Source organism: Rattus norvegicus, chromosome 9 (assembly GCF_036323735.1).
Source record: "Rattus norvegicus strain BN/NHsdMcwi chromosome 9, GRCr8, whole genome shotgun sequence".
NCBI lineage: Eukaryota > Metazoa > Chordata > Mammalia > Rodentia > Muridae > Rattus > Rattus norvegicus.
The window spans coordinates 77,572,385-77,592,841 of NC_086027.1; the positions used below are offsets into that span (position 1 = coordinate 77,572,385).

The window sequence follows — 20,457 nt, forward strand, 5'->3', positions numbered from 1 at the left end:
TCTCTCTCTCTCTCTCACACACACACACACACACACACACACACAGTACAATGTAATTTAGTAGGTTCCCACTCTCCTTTACTAAATGGGAAACAAATTCAAAGGGTTAGGGGCTTCCTGGATTGATCCACAGAGAAAATTGTTTTGATATGTTTTATTCAAGGTTCTGTGGAAATCAAATGCATTGAGTCGTTTCACACTACTATCTCAATGCAATTCAAGTTTTGAACCTTGGACTGCTTGTGAACTCCTCTTAACAACGATCAGATCTCTCCCTGGAGCAATGCCATGGGCCTTTCACTGTAGCCATGCAATTCTTTAGCTTTGGCATCTCCAAATTTCCTACATTTAATCGCCTTCTCCTCTATCGACACAGACCCTGTGGACTCCCCTTTATCAGTCCATTAAATCTTCCTTCATTGAAGTGTTCCAATCTGTACATAGAGCCTCCTGGTTAATTTTATAGCACTGTCCAACATAGACACCGAGGAGGGGTGAGTAGAATATAGTGTTGTAATAAAATTAGCAATGCTAGAGACTAGAAGTGTCAGTTCAAATCCCAGCACTTCTCACTAGCAGATAAATGGTTATCTCAAGCTCCTTAGACTCTCTGCTCAGTAAGCATTATGAAAACATGGAAAACGTGTGCTAACCTATGGCAAATATTCAGTTCGGAGTAGCACTAGATACACTGCTGCTAGGAACATGATTGGTGAGCGTGTGACTAATTGTATCAACTGATCTCTTGCTCAAACACTGATTGGTTGTTTTAAAGAAAGTATAGCATTGGTCTGAATTTGAAATTAGAAAATCAGGTAATCCATTGATATTAAAAGTCAAAGAAACCCTACTAACTCTTCCAGAAGAACCTCTTCAGGTATGCAAAATATAATTACCTTCATTCTCTATTGACAGAAGTTTGCATACCATATTCTATTATATTGTGATTTAGTTTCTAATTCACTTAAACACAAAATGAGCCATAACTAAAGAACGAATAGCAGCAACAGGGATCATAGAACATAAAACTTTAAACTCAGTAGCTTCTAATACTCAAGTTCTCTTGCACCATAATAAATCATGGAAAGGGGAACACGGAAATAACAATAAAGGTGCAGAAATCTCTCTCTCTCTCTCTCTCTCTCTCTCTCTCTCTCTCTCTCTTCAAAAGCTCAGAGACATCTCTGGAGTGTCAAAGGCATGTCCTTCAATATTTAACTTTTTCACTCTTTGTTCTCCATCTCAAGTTGAACAATATGTTAATTACCAGACGAAGCGTATAATTACTCTAACAGCCCCACTCTTACTTATAATTACTGCATCAACACTTTCTTTTTCATATGCTTCAATCTATACCTATTACAATGTCATGATGAAGACACATTAACATTATAATACCGTATAATTAGCTGATGAGCAATTAAATTATTCCACTGCTCTTGTTACTCTCTGCCAAGAGGTTGCTTTCCAAGTCCTATTATCTCTTCTTTCTCTTCAGCTTGCTTTAGTGGGTCTTTCTCTCCCTAAAACAAAGAGGCTCATAAGCTGATTTCAAAGCGTTTTGATTTCAAATTCAGGATGGATAAGTACTCAAGTTGGTGATGGCAGAAGAGATAAATTGGCATTATGAGACTTAAATATGTTTTCATTTTTATGCTAAGCTAAGGAAATAATGCAAATTGCTATTTTACACTAAGGCTGCAGGACTCTGAAGCCCCTCAAGACTTTTCTTGTATGTGTTAGACACTGAGAACTTGTCGACCCTAAAGTATAGTTAGTTGAACAGTATGAGGTGCCTCTACATGGGAAATATAGCTCCCATGAATTACATTACAGTCATTCAAACTAAGTCCCCACAGAGGGCTATAGCTATGCGAGTTGAAAAATATAAAGTCCGGCAGGGGCAGAATGATAAACTTAACCCTGCCTGTATGCTGCCCACTGAAATCAAACAGGAGCTTCCAGTACCTTTGCTGGTGTGAATCAAAACCTCTACCTTAATGTTTGACTTTTCTCTCTGGCCAGTTAGCTAACTCTAGATGCTGACTTCTGAAAAAAAAAGATATTCCCACCCTCCATGCTTGTGTTTGTGGGTCTCTCTGTTTATCTCTGATTCTGTATCTTTCTGACTCTCTCTCTCATTTCTCTCTCTCTGTCCCTGTCCCTCTGTCCCATCCTTCCTCCTTCCCCCCTCCATGGTTATTGGCTCACTCTTGTTCAAATACACTTTGGAACTAATTGCAACATAATTCTAATGACTCCATAACACTCAGCATCCACTGAGTTTACCATTCTGACCATTGTCTGTATCTACACTGCCAACTAGTTCACTGGCTGTTCAGCCCATATTTTATGGGGAACTAAATCTCTTTTAGATAATTACTTTGAAGTAACATTATTAGCTATGAAAGAAAAGTAGAATTCATTTTACAAGCAAGGCCTATTTCAATAAAGAGACTTTTGTTGTCTCAGCTGAGTTTATTTAGCCACCAGGCAAAGGAAAGCTACTAAAAGCAGTGTGTCAGACGAGAATGCTTGCCTCTTCGTGGAGAAGGCCAGATGGCCCCCAGAAAGTTCAGAAAACCATTCAAGACCTTGGAAAGGCATAAGAAGGATATTAGCTCAGATTTTATGTAGGAAAGTGGCTTAGTCCTCTCTAAAGTGATGGTTACCTCAAGTACTATGCTCTTACTTTCAGAGCCCCTAAGTGATGAAGAATGAACTCTTGCTTCCATGAGAGGATATTGTGTATTTTACCCCCAGTCAGAGGTAATCTATTTACCCTCAAACATACTGTGTCAGGCCAGCCATTTCTTTTTGAATTGCACTGAATAGACGAAGTTTGTCTAACCATGAATAGAGGAGAATCTCCATGCATTCAAAAGATGCGAGCTATACTTCACATCAGATCTAACCTTGTCTCCTGACAGATAGTAAAGTTAAAAGGTATAAAAACCCAGTCAAGATTAGCCCATCAGGACTTTAGACCAGACTTCGACTGGAATAACGTGAGACCCTCTGCTCCAAATAGCTAATGCATTGTAGCTAATGAGCTTATTAATTTTAAGTGTTTACATACAGTAAGGATGCCTACAGTTTCAATCTCTGAAAAAGTGTGAAAACCACAAATGTTAAAGGCAAAAGAATTAAGTGCGAACAATTAGGGAGAAATTTGATTCTGGATTCAGGCACTGCTCTAATATGTATTGCCTGTGTGACATCGAAGGAGTTCTGCAATCCCACTTAAGTTATGTGACGATATAAAATAATAGGGAGTACCTATATCACAAAGTTATCAGGAGGATACAATGAGAAGTTTCATATGACATTCACCATGGCATATAGAATAAGAAGATCACTCAAAGACACTAAATACTATCATTTTCCACTAGTATTGGCTTAATGGCTACTTTTCTTTCTGTTTTTTTTTTTAAACTTATACAATGTTCAGAAACTTCTAGTGCCCCACTTCCTGTCAAACTTTTGGTTTTAAAAATGTCTTTTAATTAAATTCAAGGTCTCTCTTTAATTTAATTAAATTATTAATTTATTTAGGGTCAAGTGGGATTCTAAGTTTCTATAATTCAAGCTATTTTTCCAAGATAGATTTTTATTTAAGAGATCTATGGTATCTATATAGTTGGGCTCCTATAATGTATAATGTAAACACAAGTGATTTTAACCACTTGTCCATATGGACTCTTGTTGTAATTCAAAATAGAAATGTTTTTGTTTGGTTTTATGAAAGATAACCATGGTGGGAGGAGCTCAGAGTTAGCTCCCTTGGCTTATACATGTGAGGCCCTTGGTTCAGTCTTAAGGCCATAGAAGCAAAGAAATGAAGGAATGAATGAATGAATAAAAGAAATCCAGTATCTCATTTGTGATACTGTGATTCTTGTCACTTCCCAGTTGGCCTCTGATCTCTGGCTATCACTTTGTACCCCATTCTTATTACTGATGCAATGTTGTCTAACAAACAGGAGTCTAGTATAGCTGTCCTCTGAGAGGCTCAACCAGCAGCTGACAAAGGCAGATGCAGATACTCATAGCCAAGCATTGGACTAAGGTCTGCAACCCCTGTGGAAGAGTTGGGACTTAAGGAACTGAAGGGGATGGCAACCCCATAGGAAGAACAACAGTGTCAACTCACCGGGTCACCTGGGAGCTCCCAGATACTGACCCAACAACCAAAGACAATACATGGGCTGGTCCAAGTTTCTCTGCACTTATGTAACAGAGGAATGCCATGTCTGGCCTCAATGGGCGAGGATACCCCTAATCCTGTGGAGACATGATGCTGGAGGTGGAGATATACCTGCTGGGGCACCCTCTCAGAGAAGGGGAAGGGAGATGGAGGAAAGAAATCTGGGAGGAGAGATTGGGAAGAGGGGCAATATTTGGGATTTAAATAAACAAAATAATAATAATAATTACTAAAGGGAGAGGGGGGAATTGGAGAGAGAGAAACCCTATGCCATGATGATTTTTGTCCTTGCATAGGCCATAACAATGGAGCTTGCATACCATGGTCATTAAGAATCAAGACACACGTGTCATAATAAAGAAACAGTAAATCACAATAAAATCCTTCCTCCTTAGTCCTTTCCTCAGGTGTGTGTTGGTTTGTTTCTTGTTTTGTTTTGTCTCAAGATCTCTGATGAGAACACTATTACAAATGAGACCACTATTACTGCCACCTCATTAACACATCAACAAGAGTGATACACTGTAGTGCCATTTCACTACTTTGTGTCACCAGCACACTCTCTGGAATAAATCGTACTAGACTCAGTGTCTCAAGACCTTGTTCAGCATTAGTGATGTGGACCTGTCTGAGGCTGTGAGGGAAATGAAGAAAGGAGAGGCAGGAAGACACACAGAAAGTAAGAAAAGCTGAGTTCAGGTATACTGTACATTAGACAGAAAGCCCAGAGGTTTCAGCATGTTTATTACACAGGAGTCAGTGTTATTGCTTACAACCATACAAGGAGGTGAAGTTATTAAAAAATAAACAACTCGGCCACTGGCTCAACGACACCGGTTTTGCTAATCTTGGAAGGAGCCTTCTGTGCAGGGGACAGTCTCCACACTGTAACATCAAAGGTGAAGAGTTACTGTGAACATTCTTTGACACACTACCAACATACCCTAGGAAGGCTTTTTCCTCCCCCTCTGAGCCTCACCCTACTGGGAAGGCCTTGCCAGGTCTCCTTGTGCATGAGGCTCTGGGGTCCTTGGCAGGGCAGTATCCAGAGCAATTGTACACATTCACTAAGAGGTTTCAGGAATTTTCTTAATCCAGCTTTTACAATCTTGTAAACTCTAGTTAGCCTCTGAAAGGTATGAATTTGAATAAATGAACTAATACAGAATAGAAACTTTTACAAGACTTGTTAAATTGAATCAAGAAACAGGCAATCTTGGGAGAAGTTGGGAGAATCTTCCAGAATGTACAAGAGACCTCAGAGGTGAGAGACTCTCAGGCCTCAAAGGGGGTGACCCTAGGAAAAAAATGCCTTAGAATGGGGTGAGGGAACTTGTAGGGCTCACCTCCAGCAGAAAGACAGGGTATAAATTGAGGGATGGGGTTGCTATCCCACAGTCAAAACTCTGACCCATAATTGTACCTGTTTGAAAGAAATGTTTGAATGGAAATAGAGAAGAGCCTAAGGAAAAGAAGGTCCAGAGACAGGCCCAAAGTGGGATCCAGCTCAAGGGGAGGCTCCAAGGCCTGACACCATTACTGAGGCTATGGAGTGCTCACAAAAAAGAGACCTATCATGACTGCCCTCCGAAAGATCTAACAAGCAGCTGAAAGAGTCAGATGCAGCTAAGTGTGCCCAACCAATGAACAGAAGCTGCTGTCCCCTCTGATTGAATTAGGGAAAAGCTGGAGGAAGCTGAGGAGGAAGATGACCCTGTAGGAGGACCAGCAGTCTCAATAAACCTGGACCCCTGAGATCTCTCAGACATTTGATCACCAACCAGGCAGCATACACCAGCTGAGATGAGAGCCCCAACACATAAACAGCAGAGGACTGCTGGGTCTGGGTTCAGTCAGAGAAGATGCACCTAACCCTCAAGAGACTGGAGGCCCCAGGAAGTTTAGAGGTTTAGTGGGGTGGGTGGGGTGGGGACATCCTCGTGGAGACAGAGGTAGGTCAGGGAGGAAGTATGCAGTGTGGAAGAGTTGGTGGGTGGACCAGGAGGGGAATAAAATCTGGAGTGTGTTAATGCCAGGGTGCTGTGGTTGGAGTGAGTGGGTGGGAGTGGGAGCATCCTCATAGAAGCACGGGGAGGAGGGAAAGGGTATAGAGAGAGGGTAAAGAGGATAACATCTGAAATGTAAATAGATAAAATATTCAAGAAAAATGAAATTTTAAAAAATCTGGAGTGTTTTATATATACATATATACATATACATATACATATATACATATACATATACATATATACACATATACACATATACACATATATACAAATACACACACACATACACACATATGGAAAAAGATGAAAGAAATGTGTTTGTACGAATGTTGGAAGTTTAAAAATAAGCAGTCCCACTTTTAAGATTCCTGATAAAAACAAATAACAAAGACAAAAACCCAACCAGCCAAACAAACAAAAAATACAGCAAATGAAACAGTCACGGCTGACACAGTTCAGGAACTGGAAAGACAAACTAAACCTTTTGCTGTACGGATGAACGAACTGAAGCCAGGGAAAGTGAAGGCCATTACCACATTGTGCATAGGGCACGATATCACAGAAGGGAGGCAGCCTTCTGACCCTAAACAGCAAACAACAAACCTGGCCAGAATGTATTCTGCTATTTATGTGCAAGAAAGGGGACTGCAGAATAGCCTAAGGCTGATATGGAGCCACCATAAATTTCCACGTATGCATCAAATTCCATAAATGCATTAAATTGAAGTGGTGTTGGTTCATATATCATTTACTTTTTTATTCATTGATATGGAATCATACTATACAAGAATAAATTTTATGATGATAGTGTAATTCTTGTTTTTCATTACATTATCCACTTATCATCAAATATTAGAAAACAATCTATACTCAGCAGACTCGGTGGCTGCAGCACTCACCTCTCTGGCCTAATGGAGAGATTTCTTGCAAGAGTGATAATTTACGGAAAGATTAATGCACTTTTATTTATATTTTCCCCATTGGGAAATAGTTGTTCTGCTTAGATTACCCTTTAGAAATATACATATTTTTAGGCGTTCATGTCTTCCTACCTCATTTTGAAATCTGTCATATCAAAATATTTAAGTGTAGATCCCTTTCCAAAAAATAATTCCTGAATGCTAGCATTGGCTTGCCTTCCTCTTTTAAGATTTTGAAAAGTCCGAAACAGTAGCTCACCTTTTCCCATTTAAACATGCATAAAACTTATTTTATTTTTATTAGAGTACTACATTATTATTTCATATGATTATGATTTCAGTTGATGGAATATATTATACTGTCTCTTTATATCCTAAATATGAAAAAAAGCAAAGTTTAGGAAATAGATGTGTGAAAACAGTTCTTAAATATCAATGATAAAATAAAAACCTGATACCTTTGTTCTTAACCTGCTAAACGTTTCGAAGGAAGAGTGTTATGTTCTCAACTGTGATTCCCATAGAGCTTTAGTATGCCACGTCAGACACTGGCTGTATGAATATAAATGTTTCATTTACAGCTTTGTAGAGGTGCATTTACAGAGTGTCACAGGGACCACCAGGTATTGTACTGTATGTATAGCGTTTATGCGCATGCTCTTGATGAATATAGGGAATCAAAGGAGGAGGAGGATGTATTGCTTAAACCCATGTAATTCATATGCCACTCAATCCATTCAATCAAGTAAGAACTCTGTCCTCTAGAAGTATGAAATGTATTTTTTTCTTCCCCATTGTCTCTCTCCCATGCTTCCCTTTTTTGGACAGGGTGCATACTTCAGTAAAATTGCTTCAATTACTTCCTATTTAATTGAAGATTCATGAAATCAATTTGGTTTTAGCACTATGTGAAGTATACCCCATCATGGAGTTTCTCTTTGCCTTTAACTCAACATGATTAAAAATTTTGTACTAGTTTTCAAAACATATTTCAGATTAACTATTCTTACTGAAGTGACAGATGTTGGTACTCATTTTGAAAGGGAATCTCATAAACTCTTAAGCTGGGCATGAGACGGATGTTGATAACCTCAGAATCTGTGAAGTTAAGGCAGAATGTTCTTGAGTTTGATTCTAGCCTGGTGTATATAAAAAATATTTTAGAAAGAACCCTCAAATTTATAAAAAGAAAAAAGTATAAATTTTATTTTTTAACTAGAGGTAAAACTCAACCTACACAACCTCACACAAAAATTATTCAGGATGTAATCTTTTATTGGGTTTAATAGATCTAAAAGTGACAAAAGGAAAGGAGTGTTCTCTAATGTCACATTAATTAAAAATTATATGCATGAAAAATTAACTATAGAAAAAACAAAGTTATGACATCCATAGAAATTAAACAGATTCAACATGAGAACAAAATATATTTTGTACAGTTGTTTAGTAGATACATTTTAGAACTTTTAGAATTCAGTAATGTGAATTCTCTACTATCTTAGACAATCTGTATCTGAAAAGTTCTATTATCTCCTAAAAAATACTTGTCTTTTATAGACAGAATAATATTCCCTTATCCATTCTAAACACAATATCATTTTTAGCTTTCAAAATTGTGAAATTATGTACACTTTTCAGTCATACATACATATATATTATTTTTATTGATTTAAAATTAAATAAACTAGAAATACATAGCTGATTACAATGTTTATTCTTTTAAAATTCCTATTTTATTTTCTCTTACTTTGTACTATTTGTATATAAAATGAAATATTTCCCAAATATTCAAAGGTCATGTCAAATTTTAAAAAAGTCGTTGGAAATTGCCCTACATAAACCTCACACATATAGGCAGGTGTGTTGGTACATAACATTATTCCCAACACTCAGGAGGCAAAGGCAGGAAGATTCTCTGAGTCCCATGTCATCTGGGTCTACAGGGCAATTTCTAGGACACCCCGCGCTACACATAGAAACCATGTCAAATAAATAAATAAGTAAATAAGTAAGTAAATAAATAAATAAATAAATAAATAACCACATACTAAGTTAAATTTAATTATATGTGAGCACATTTACCCAAAATGGATAGTAGAGTTAAAGCAGAACTAAAGTTCAGTATTAAACTCAATTGAATACCCACAGATGAGATCAGGTGGAAATTCGAACAAGAGTAAGGTGCACCTCAAAGCGAAAAGTAGTTCACATACAACTTGAAGGCTCAGAAAGCCTGGCAGAGGCAGCTTCATCGTAAGCCTAAACAATGCATGCGATGGCTGTGTTCAGTGGCAGCATGAGTGATTGAAAGTCATATCTCTGGGTACATCTGTCAGTTGGACTCAGGTGATGCTTAACAGAAAAGGGAAGACCCAGCCTGAATAGAGCTTCATCTCACATGAGTGAAGCTGACTGAAGAAGTCTATGTCCTACATTGAGATGAACTCAAGAATGCCTTTCTTTTCTTAGGAGAGGTGTACAGAACCATGTGACTTGTTGCTCTTCCTGCCACGGAGGCAACTGCTTCGTCACATTGGCCACCATGGTGACTGTATCTGCTCAAGTCAGAAGCCAAAATAATCCCTTCTTCATTAGTCTTTTTTGACTTTTTGTTGTTTGTTTTTGTTTTTGTTTTTGCTTTGTTTACAGAGTATAGACAAGTAGCTGATACAAGGCCCAGGCTTCTGATCTTCTCACTTGCATAGATCCCAGGTCTCAGCCAAAGTTCTGAACATAATTTTGATATAATTTTATATGTGATTGAGTAAATTAACCTTTTCTCTACCACATGTTGTACAGATATCAACTAGAACCAAGTTAAGTCGTAGACTGTCGTAACTGTATTTGTTTGCTCCATCCCTTCCCTTCTCAAAATATGCGAGCAGAGCAGATGGTAGTCCCTGCTAGACAAGCATAGCATAGGATGCTCTCGGATGTATTCGGAATTCCTTCCCAAGCTATGCACTGCCGCTTATTTTCTTTAGGTTAGCATATAAGACTCCCCGTACAGGCTCAGTTCACCTTACTTTGAAGACATGAACCTTTTCTGTATAAAATGTAGTTGCCCAGAGATTATAATCATTCTTGAAATTTGATGAATTTAGCAAGATGTATCTTCTATTCTATTTTTTAGTTATCAAAACCACATTCACATTAAGGATCAAGCAAGGGGACAGTCTAAGCAGATAACTACAAACTATGATGCACTTATTTAACTAATTTTAGAACATTTTCTCTTACTGAAAATAGCTTTTTTTTTCATCTAATGTATTCGATTATGGTTTCCCCTTCCCCCTTTGCTCCAAGTTCCTCCGCACCTCATGTCCCATCCGTTTCCAAACACTTTCTGTCTCTCCTTAGAAAACAGACATCTAAGGAATAATAATAGAATAAAATAAAGATAAATAAAAACCAAACAAATTGGAACATGACCCAACCAACCAGTAAGAAAAAGACAAAGCACAAGAAACACAGTATCAATGCAAAGACACACACTAAAAAGCCATAAAAACCCAAAACTGGAAGTGATCACGGACGCATAAAGATGCATAAGGTAGCAGAAAAGGACTGCTTTGACCTAACATTACGAGGCAAAGAACCTCAGCAGATGTCCTTGAGTTCTTCTTGTGTTGGCTACCTACGGTTTGGAAGTCTCACTGGAGAGACAGACCACTTTTATAGCATCTGTTGATAGTTGAAGCCCCAAGGTGTTATACTAATACCTACAAAAATTCTAGATATTGAAGATTATCTTTAGTTGTGATTAAATAAACTTATGCTAAACATTTGGAGCATGTGCTTTCATTACAAAATGTATTCACATTATCGTGCAGGTCACAATAAACGACAGTAAATCCTAATGTCATTGACCCAGGTACTTTTGGTCTCTGCAGTTTCCACTACTTTAGATAATACATATAAGTGGAATGATAGAATATGTGTAATTTTTGTGACGGCTTTATGTCATTTAGCATGTACTTAAGGTCCACCTATGTAGTAGTATATGTCAGAATTCTCATAATTTTAAGGCTAAGTACATTTCAACATAAATTTATTCCTCTTTTGTATAAGTATTAATCTTTCAATAGATAATTGTGTTGATAGCCTGTGGGGCTATTGTGAATACTATTTCTTTCAAGATTTGAACCTAGAGTGGTGAACAGAATTCTAATTTGCCTAGAAGATTCCTAACCTTGTGTTCACCCTCTACACTGCTCCCTTTGCAGAAGTACGAACTGTATTTGAATAGTATGATTTATCTCTGTATGGGAATATTACTTTCTATAGCAATAAGATTTTGTAGATCTAATTAAAATTCCTAACCAGCTAGTTAGCGTCTACTACAAGGCAGACTACCTTGAGTAAGTGTGATGTAATCAGATGCATCCTCTTAGTAGAGTGGAAACATTTAAAGACTGAGATTTCCCTTTTAATTTGAAGAAGCAAAGAACCATATTGCAAAAGTCACAATTGTCAAAGTAGGGACAAGAGATGATTATGAGAGCCCAATGCAATCCTGATTGATATACCATTATTCAAGAGTGAGACGTTTAGCCCTCCAGACACAAATATAGAATTCTGTTTATAGAAGGCCTAGAATAAAACCCAGAAATGGACCTGATAAGCCAATTTAAACAGAAACCTTTGTTTCAGCCCAAAGCAGCCCTGAGCAGAAGACTATGGCACTCCACATGAATATTCATGGATCAAAAGAACCCTTACATTCTAAAACATAATGCATTTTAATTTGATATTTCTGGTAATTTGGAAGCTACTAGTAAAGCAAATTAATGCCTCTACTTCTGTGTTTTGCTTAGAAATCCTTCTCCTTTTTCATCCTGTCTTAAGCGGAGACAGTAGTCTTTGATTATAACATTCCCATTAAGCTCAAATAATTTGACAGAAAAATGAAACATGACATATGTACTGTCTTAAAATGTTATTAGTAACTTCATTCTTTTACTGTATAAAACTACTTGGACTAATACATTTTTTGAATTTTTAATTCAAATTTTATAGCTGAGTTCCACGTCTTATCAGTTACTTTCTTATAATTTGTATGCCTAGCTATTTAGATAGCACAGTGAAGACTTGTGTAACAAATTAGAAAACAGAATAATCATGTATATTATTGTGGGGTGAATGACTAGAATATTAGATTATCTGAGTTTAAATTATCTTTCTTATTCTATAAATACTTAAGTATTGGAAGCTATAATAATATAGATATTTAAGTGAGTAGAAAGAATGTAACTAGAATTGTAAATCAAACATGGAGGTGAGGGCACGTGCAACTTCCCATTCTCCACGTCTACCTGCCTGTTTCCCCTTTACCAGTCAGTAATTCCCTGGCATTGTGTGCAATGATCTATTTTCACATTTGTATTTATTTATGTAAAAGTTCAGTTAAACTTGCAGGAAAAAATAATTAAAATGTTACCAGGATGTAACCGTGGTAAAAGGCAATGAAGTGTATCATTTTTACATAAACAAATACAATCTGGATAAAAGATTAATGTGAGATATTTCAAATATTTGTTTAATTCCCATCTTATATTTATGTATTATTCTATTTTTAGTCCATTGTCTAATATTTTAATGCCATTCCTAGACCAAGACAGAACATGTCTACCTAGCCAACCCTATCTGTCACATTTGAAAATTCCATCAGTCAACATTTAGACATGAAGCATGAGGGAAATTTCCCCATTTTATTACCTCTTTCTGCAAATATCACTTGAAACATGAGATGAATATCAATTTTTTTCAAAGACAGCACTGATAGTACTACTTAGTACAAATTCACTTAAAGTATTTTCTTCTTTATTCATGATTTCATTGTTTTGTAACTTCATTCTTTTTTATTATTATTTATTTTTCAGGATTATAATATAGTCCCAGCACATTCCCCTCCCTTTCCTCTTCCAGACACTACCAAGCCCATTTATTTTGTGTTATTTTAAAAATGAGACCCTTGAGCTATGCCGGCAAAAATAACTACATCTAATACCACCAACCCCATTTCCAAATGATGGCTGTTTCTGTCTTACTAACAACTAGAGAAGGTACATCTGGAAGCTTCCACAATAGACAGGCAGGAAATACAAAAGCGCAGCCATTTGTAGCAGAAAATACTACTGTAACTGGAATGGTGCTCTGTCTCATGCAGAACAAAGGCCCTGACATAAGGAGCCCAAGCATTAGCTCTTTGCCAGCATTTTCCCAGATCTAAGACACGTTTATAGAGAAGGCCCACACCTCCTATTGAGAAATTAAAGGGAAGCTCTCCTAGGCTTTGAAAGGTAATATTTGTTGTTTCCTTGAAACTTTCTATTTTTTTCTTTTGTTCTATTTCTATTTTTATTTTGACACACAGATCATTTAATTTCTTTAAGTATTTTCAAGTAAGTAAAAAAATACAATAATTTTCTTATTTTTTAAATGTTATTTTCCTGGATATTTTATGTATTTACATTCAAATGTTATCTCCTTTCCCTCTTTCTCCCATACCCACCTTTCCCTCCCCCGGCTTCTGTGAGGATGCTCCCACTCCCACCCACCCACTCCAACCTCAACACCCTGGCATTCTCCTATATTAGGAAAACGAGCCTATGGAACTCACCAGTTAAGAGATGAAAGTGATTGTTAGCCGCTAATATTTTCTATACATAATACATAGATTCTATTTACTGTAACTTAAGATTAAGGCCCTCAAGTATGTGTGTATGGAATAATTTTATATTATTATTGCAGTACATTTTTAAAACGGATAATACATCTTTCTTGTATATGAAACCATTTCTCACTGGATAAGAAAAAGACATTACAAAGTAAAGCTATCGATAACTACAATATTTTCCTTTTCTTTATTTTTTATCCATTTCTTTCCCTATGGTCATATACTTTCTTTTGCTAAACAATTTCTCTTTGTCCATGAGACTAAATTTCAGACAAATCCAATGTTTTTGTTAAGTATTTTAAATATTACAACTCTCCTGGTCATTTTTATGCACACAGTGAACTCTGCGACACTGGTGTAATGAAGGTTTAACAAAGATGATTTGGGGAAGAGTTAGAACATTTCATATTATGACCTGAATGTATGCGCTAAATATTTAAAATAAATCTTAAAAGAGCTTTTATAAATTGTTACTTTTTTAAAAATTTTATTTAACCCTATCTCTTTTTACACTTCAAATTTTATCCCCCTCCTAGTCCACCCTCTCACTGTTTCCTATCACATACTTCCTCCCCACCCCCTGTCTCCACAAGGATGTGCCCATCCACCTCACGCCCCGCCCTACCAGATCTCTATATTCTCTGGGGTCTCCAGTCTTTTGAGGGTTAGGTGCATCTTCTCTAACTGAATCCAGACCGGGCAGTCCTCTGCTGTACATGTGTTCAAGGCCTTATATCAACTGGTTGGCAGTCCAGTGTCTGAGAGATCTTGGGGGTCCAGGTTAATTGAGACTACTCGTCCCCCTACAGGGTTGCCCTCCTCCTCAGTTTCTTCCAGCTTTCCCCTAATTCAACCACAGGGCTCTACAGGTCTGTCCATGGGTTAGGTGTAAATATCTCCATCTGACTCATTCAGATGCTTTTTGGGTCTTTCAGAGTCATAATAGGCCCCTTTTGTGAGCACACCATAGCCTCAGTAATAGTGTCAGACCTTGGGGCCTCCCCTTGATCTAGATCCCACATTTGGCCTGTTGCTGAATCTGCTTTACCTCAGGCTCCTCTCCATTTCCATCCCTGCAGTTCTTTCAGACAGGAACAATATGGGTCAGTTTTGACTGTGGGATGGCAAACCCACCCTTCACTTATGCCCTGTCTTGTTTGTTGAAGGTAGGCTCTACAAGTTCTGTCTCCCCACTGTAGGACATTTCATCTAAGGTTCCTCCCCTTGAGTCTTGAGATTCTTTCACCTCCCAGGTCTCTGGTACAGTCTGGAGGGTTCTCCTACCTTCTAATTCCTGAGGTTCCTGTTTCCATTCTTTCTGCTGGCCCTCAGGGTTTCAGTCCTTTCCACCCACCCAATACCTGATCATGTTCCTCTCTTCCACTACTATGCCCTTTCCCACCCAGGTCTGTCTCTCTCTCCCTTCCCCCTTGCGATTACTTTCTTCTCCTTCTAAATCTCTTACTTTATAAACATTTGGGTTTCATGGGATGGTAAAAGTCATCCACTGGTTTTCCAAATAAAAATCGAGAAATCACAACTGGCTTGACTCTTCCCACTAGCCATATAGCCAATGTCTGTCAAAAGCAACATTTTTAATCATTTTATTTATTTACATTATAGACATTGCCCTCCTTCCAGTTCCCACTCCCACAATTCTTCATCCCATTCTGCCCCTCCTTTGCCTCTGAGAGGATGCTTCCCCTCTCCCTTGCACTGTCCCCTACCAGGCAGGCTCTTATTCCCCATCCCTGGGGCCTCAAGTCCATAGGGTTAGGCGCATCCTTTCCTACTGCCAAACAAGGCAGTCCTTTGCTATATATGTGTTTGAATATGCTCTTTCAGTGCTGGCTTAGTCTTTGGGAGCTCCAAGGGATCTGGGTTAGTTGAGAATGTTTCTCTTCCTATGGGGTTGCTGTTCCCTTCAGCTCCTTCAGTCCTTCCCCTAATTTTTCCATTGGGGTCCCAGACTTCAGTCTAATGGTTGGCTTTAAATATCTGCATCTGTCTCAGTCAGCCTCTGGTAGGGCATCTCACAGGACAGCCATTCTAGGCTCCTGTCCATAATCACATTATAGCAACAGTAATAGTGTCAGGTTTGGTGGCTTCCCCAAGAGATGGAATCCAAGTTGGGCCAGTAACTGGACAGTATTTACTTCAGGCTCTTCTCCATTTTGTCCCTGTTCTTCTTTGACCAGAACAATTCTGGGTCAGAAATTTTGACAATGGGTTGGTAACCCTGTCCCTCCACTTATGACACTGTCTATCTCCTGGAGGTAGTTTCTTCAGGATCCCTCTCCCCAATATTGGGTATTTTGGCTAAGATCACCCCCATTGAGTCCTGGGAGCCTCCACATCCTAGGTCTCTGAAATTTTCTAGAGGCTCACCTCCCCCACCCCTAGAATTTGCATATTTCCATTCATTCTCATGGCCCTTGGGTTCTCTCCTATTTCCTAGCTCCCAATACCTAATGCTCCGTACATTTCCCCTCCCTCCTCTTCCACTCGGGTGCCTCCCTCCCTCTACCTCCTTTGATTGATTATTTTGCTCCTCCTTTTAAGTGGGATTGAAACCTTCTCACCTGGGCCTTCCTTCTTGTTAAACTTCTTACAATTCATGGTTTGTATGCTGGGTATTCTGTACATTTCGGCTAATATCCACTTACTGGTGATTACACAATAAGGTCCAGTCTCAGTGTCAATTGCCAGCTCCTAAATCAGGCCACAGTTTTCTTTCATGCAAATTCCATATCAGCATCTTTAGTTGCATCTCAGAAACCCCTACTTTTTTATTCTATTCAGCAAACTATCAATATCTTTGAATGGATAGAATAAAACTGTGAGGCAAGAATGGAAAAGTCAATGTAAAATTTCAGGAATGCTAGGCATGAAAACACAACTCATGGTTGCACACACAAGTTTTGGTTTTTTTTTCCTCCAACTTTATTAACTTGGGTATTTCTTATTTACATTTCAATTGTTATTCCCTTTCCCGGTTTCTGGGCCAACATCCCCCAACCCCTCCGCCTCCCCTTCTACATGGGTGTTCCCCTCCCCATCCTCCCCCCATTATCACCCTCCCCCCCAACAATCATGTTCACTGGGGGTTCAGTCTTGGCAGGACCAAGGGCTTCCCCTTCCACTGGTGCTCTTACTAGGCTATTCATTACTACCTATGAGGTTGGAGCCCAGGGTCAGTCCATGTATAGTCTTTGGGTAGTGGCTTAGTCCCTGGAAGCTCTGGTTGGTTGGCATTGTTGTTCATATGGGGTCTCGAGCTCCTTCAAGCTCTTCCAGTCCTTTCTCTGATTCCTTCAATGGGGATCCCATTCTCAGTTCAGTGGTTTGCTGCTGGCATTCGCCTCTGTATTTGCTGTATTCTGGCTGTGTCTCTCAGGAGAGATCTACATAGCTATTATAAGCAAGAAAATATTCATATGGCACTGTGGTGTGTTTCCATAGGTCATATTTACTTCTCAGGATCAATTATACTACAACGTTTATTTCAATATTCATCACAATGATAATTAAAATGGGTCACAAGGACCCTGAGGGCTAGAGTATGAATGAGTGAGAAATCTAAGGTAATACTGACAAATGGTCCCAGAATGCCACATATGATGCTTGCAGTCAACCATTGAACTGAGACAGGGTCCCCAATGGAGTAGTTAGAGAAAGGACTGAAGTAGCTGAAGGGGTTTGGAATCCCATAAGAACACAGTATCAACCAACTAGACACCCCAGAGCTCCCAGGGACTAAACCACCATCCCAAGAGAACACAAGGATGGACCTCTGGCTCCATCAGAATATGTAGCAGAGGATGACTTTGTTGGGCATCAATAGGAGGAGAGAGCGTTGGTCCTCTGAAGGTTTGATGCCCAGTGTAGGAGAATGTCAGGTTGGGGAGGTGGGAGGGAGTGGGTGGGTAGGTGAAGGAGCACCCTCATAGAAGCAGGGAGTGTGGGTGGGATAGCTGGTTTCTGGAGGGAAAACCCAGGAAATGGGATAACATTTAAAATGTAAATAAAAATGCAATTAAAAAAAGAAAAAATTAAGTTTTTTTAATACTGTTAGAGAGAATCACATCTGTCAACACTACCAATTAGTATTCATCATGGTAGAGACAGTCATTATGAGTAGCAATCAGAATCCATTCTAAACTTTTTAACATTACAAATTTCGATTTTTTTCATGTGAATAGTATATATGACATAATTTGCCCATTTTCAAATCTCTGTATGTGAGTTAATTGAATAGGACATATAAATGACTACTTCTCTAAAGATCTATATTTACATGTCAATAAATTTGAAAAGGAAACTAATTACCCTACTTTCAGTGGAATCTTAACTCCACTGGGGCTGTTTCCCATTCTATCCCTGGGACTTCCCCATCCACTGATATAGGAAACCAAGATTCCTAGACAGAAGCAATGGATCGAGTTGTATCAGTCCTGGAATTGTCTGCTGGATAGAACACAGTAGTGATACTGTGACAGTGTAGTGGGACTAGAGACAGATACCTGTGCCGACTGAGAACCTCATCATTAATAAAATCCATAGTTCATAGGATTTCCTACATTATAGATACAATGTAAAAGATACAATGTAAAAGAAGTAGGACATTCAATATACAACTTGAGAACTGGTTAGTCATCTGAAGTAGTCATTATTTTTCTCTGATAGTTTAAACCGAAATAAATTCAAGATATTAAAATGTGTCTCATGTAAAGACAAATGACTTAACTACTAGAAAAATGCAAATGTGTATTTTAAAGTTCTCAGATTTTTATCACCACTTACAGCATATTATGCCCAGAACGCATAAAGAAGAAGGTATAATTGCGAACATAATACTTAAGTATTCACAGATGACAAAAATATAAAATGAACCATAAACAGTAAAATCAAATAGGTAGGAAATATGTCACACATATTCTAAATATAGAAGACAAAATGAAAAAGCTATATGTGTCACTTTTGTATACTAACAGAAGCCAGAGATTTTATAGATAAGGAACAGTTATTGAGCCCTGATAAATAATCGACAGAGATCCCAACAATCTGTGTTCATATTTTCAAATGGTGGCAAAGCTCTCCCCTTGGAGCAGCAGCCATTATATGACATTAAAACTACAGATGACTCTATAGATTATTTTGGTATCCTTTTGCATTTTATATACATTTTAAATGGGACTTGACCAAGTTTAATTAGTATTGCTAATAGAGATCCACAAAAATACAGGTCAAGTGGATCATTTAATAGTTTTCATTCTTGGAGAAAAGAAAGTACAAAAGTTCTTCTTAAAAAGAGACAACACTGCTGAATGTAGAAGGATGGGTGACAATGTGAGAAAATATTCCGGTCAAATATATGCGTGTGTGTGTCTCTGTGTGTGTGTGTGTAAAATGTATCTCATTGTTAATGGTTCAGTATAATGGATTTTAAGTTTCTTATTGTTAACAGATTTAGTTCTCAAAATTGGATACAAAAGGTTACTTATCACGTGATTAATATGACCTGTTTATGATCTATTTAAATTACACAGTCCATCTGTATATTTTGCATATGTATATAGGATTGCTTCCCTCTCAGTGACTCAGTGATTGAAAGGAGATACTTCACTCAATTGTGTTCATGGTTTTAATAAATCTTACTCTTCCAAAGAGTCATGGGAATGATGATCCTCACCAACACTTATATACAAATACATATATGCAAGTTAGTTGCTCATATGTATGTATGTATGTATGTATGTATATATATATACACACATATATATTCACATATATAACACATATATATTTATATATAGCACATACATATATAAATATATTTATGCTTAGTGAGGGACTATTGTCTCTATGAATGATGAAATTATAGTTGAAGTATCTACATAGTTAACAATATGAAGACAAATCATACAAAATTACCTTTCAATGGAATGATAATTTCTTTAAACACCATAAATATGAGGGCAATGTTTGTATGTCAGATATTTTTACAATCAACAATAATATTACCTAATATGTGTCTCATGCAATATGAGTCAGATTTATAAATATTGTGCTTTCCAGATTTGTATTACTTTAAAAAGGAGATTATTGTCTCTGTTCCTAAATACCTCCCTAAATCAGTGTCAAATATGTACTTAAATAGCAATTAGAACTATTTAGCAAGAGTGAGGAAGAGAGGATGTGGAAACTGTGAAAACATCTGCAAGGACTTAAATAGATTATATTTCATTAAGATCCCTTTGGGATGTCAAGGTCAAAATGAGCAAAGGCCCTCACTGCTCATCGGTGAAGTTAGCCTGTAGTCACTTTCTAAGAACTATTACCCAACTTCACAGAGCTAGAATCAATTTACAGAATTTAATGATCAGTTGAAATAAAAATGTGCTTGTTCTCAGTGAAGTGATGACGGAGGTGCCTGTAACAATTGTGGGTCTGAACTGGAATTATTTAATAAGTAGTCTGGCTGGAAGCAATTGGTCTCCAAGGAATGTTAGGTAATTTTCCCTCAATTTGAGTTAAACATCGTGCCAGAAAAAGAATTCTAATGACTAGTCACAAAGTGACTGCTGAAAGGTCTCCTTTCTACCTTAACAAGACCCACAAAGGAATATGAGGTTTGGAAAT

General features: G+C 37.8%; 1 protein-coding gene and 1 long non-coding RNA gene across 6 annotated transcripts in view; both read right to left on the reverse strand.

Moving 5' to 3' along the window:
- Positions 1-16,840, reverse strand: LOC134480383 (uncharacterized). The gene is made up of 2 exons (XR_010054808.1): positions 14,441-16,840; positions 1-5,092 (listed from the first exon to the last, which is right to left on the reverse strand). It is a non-coding gene; the product is annotated as an uncharacterized LOC134480383 (long non-coding RNA).
- Erbb4 (erb-b2 receptor tyrosine kinase 4) overlaps positions 1-20,457 on the reverse strand; it is a 1,072,248-nt gene that overhangs the window by 598,999 nt on the left and 452,792 nt on the right. The gene's annotated exons all lie outside the window — the stretch shown is intronic.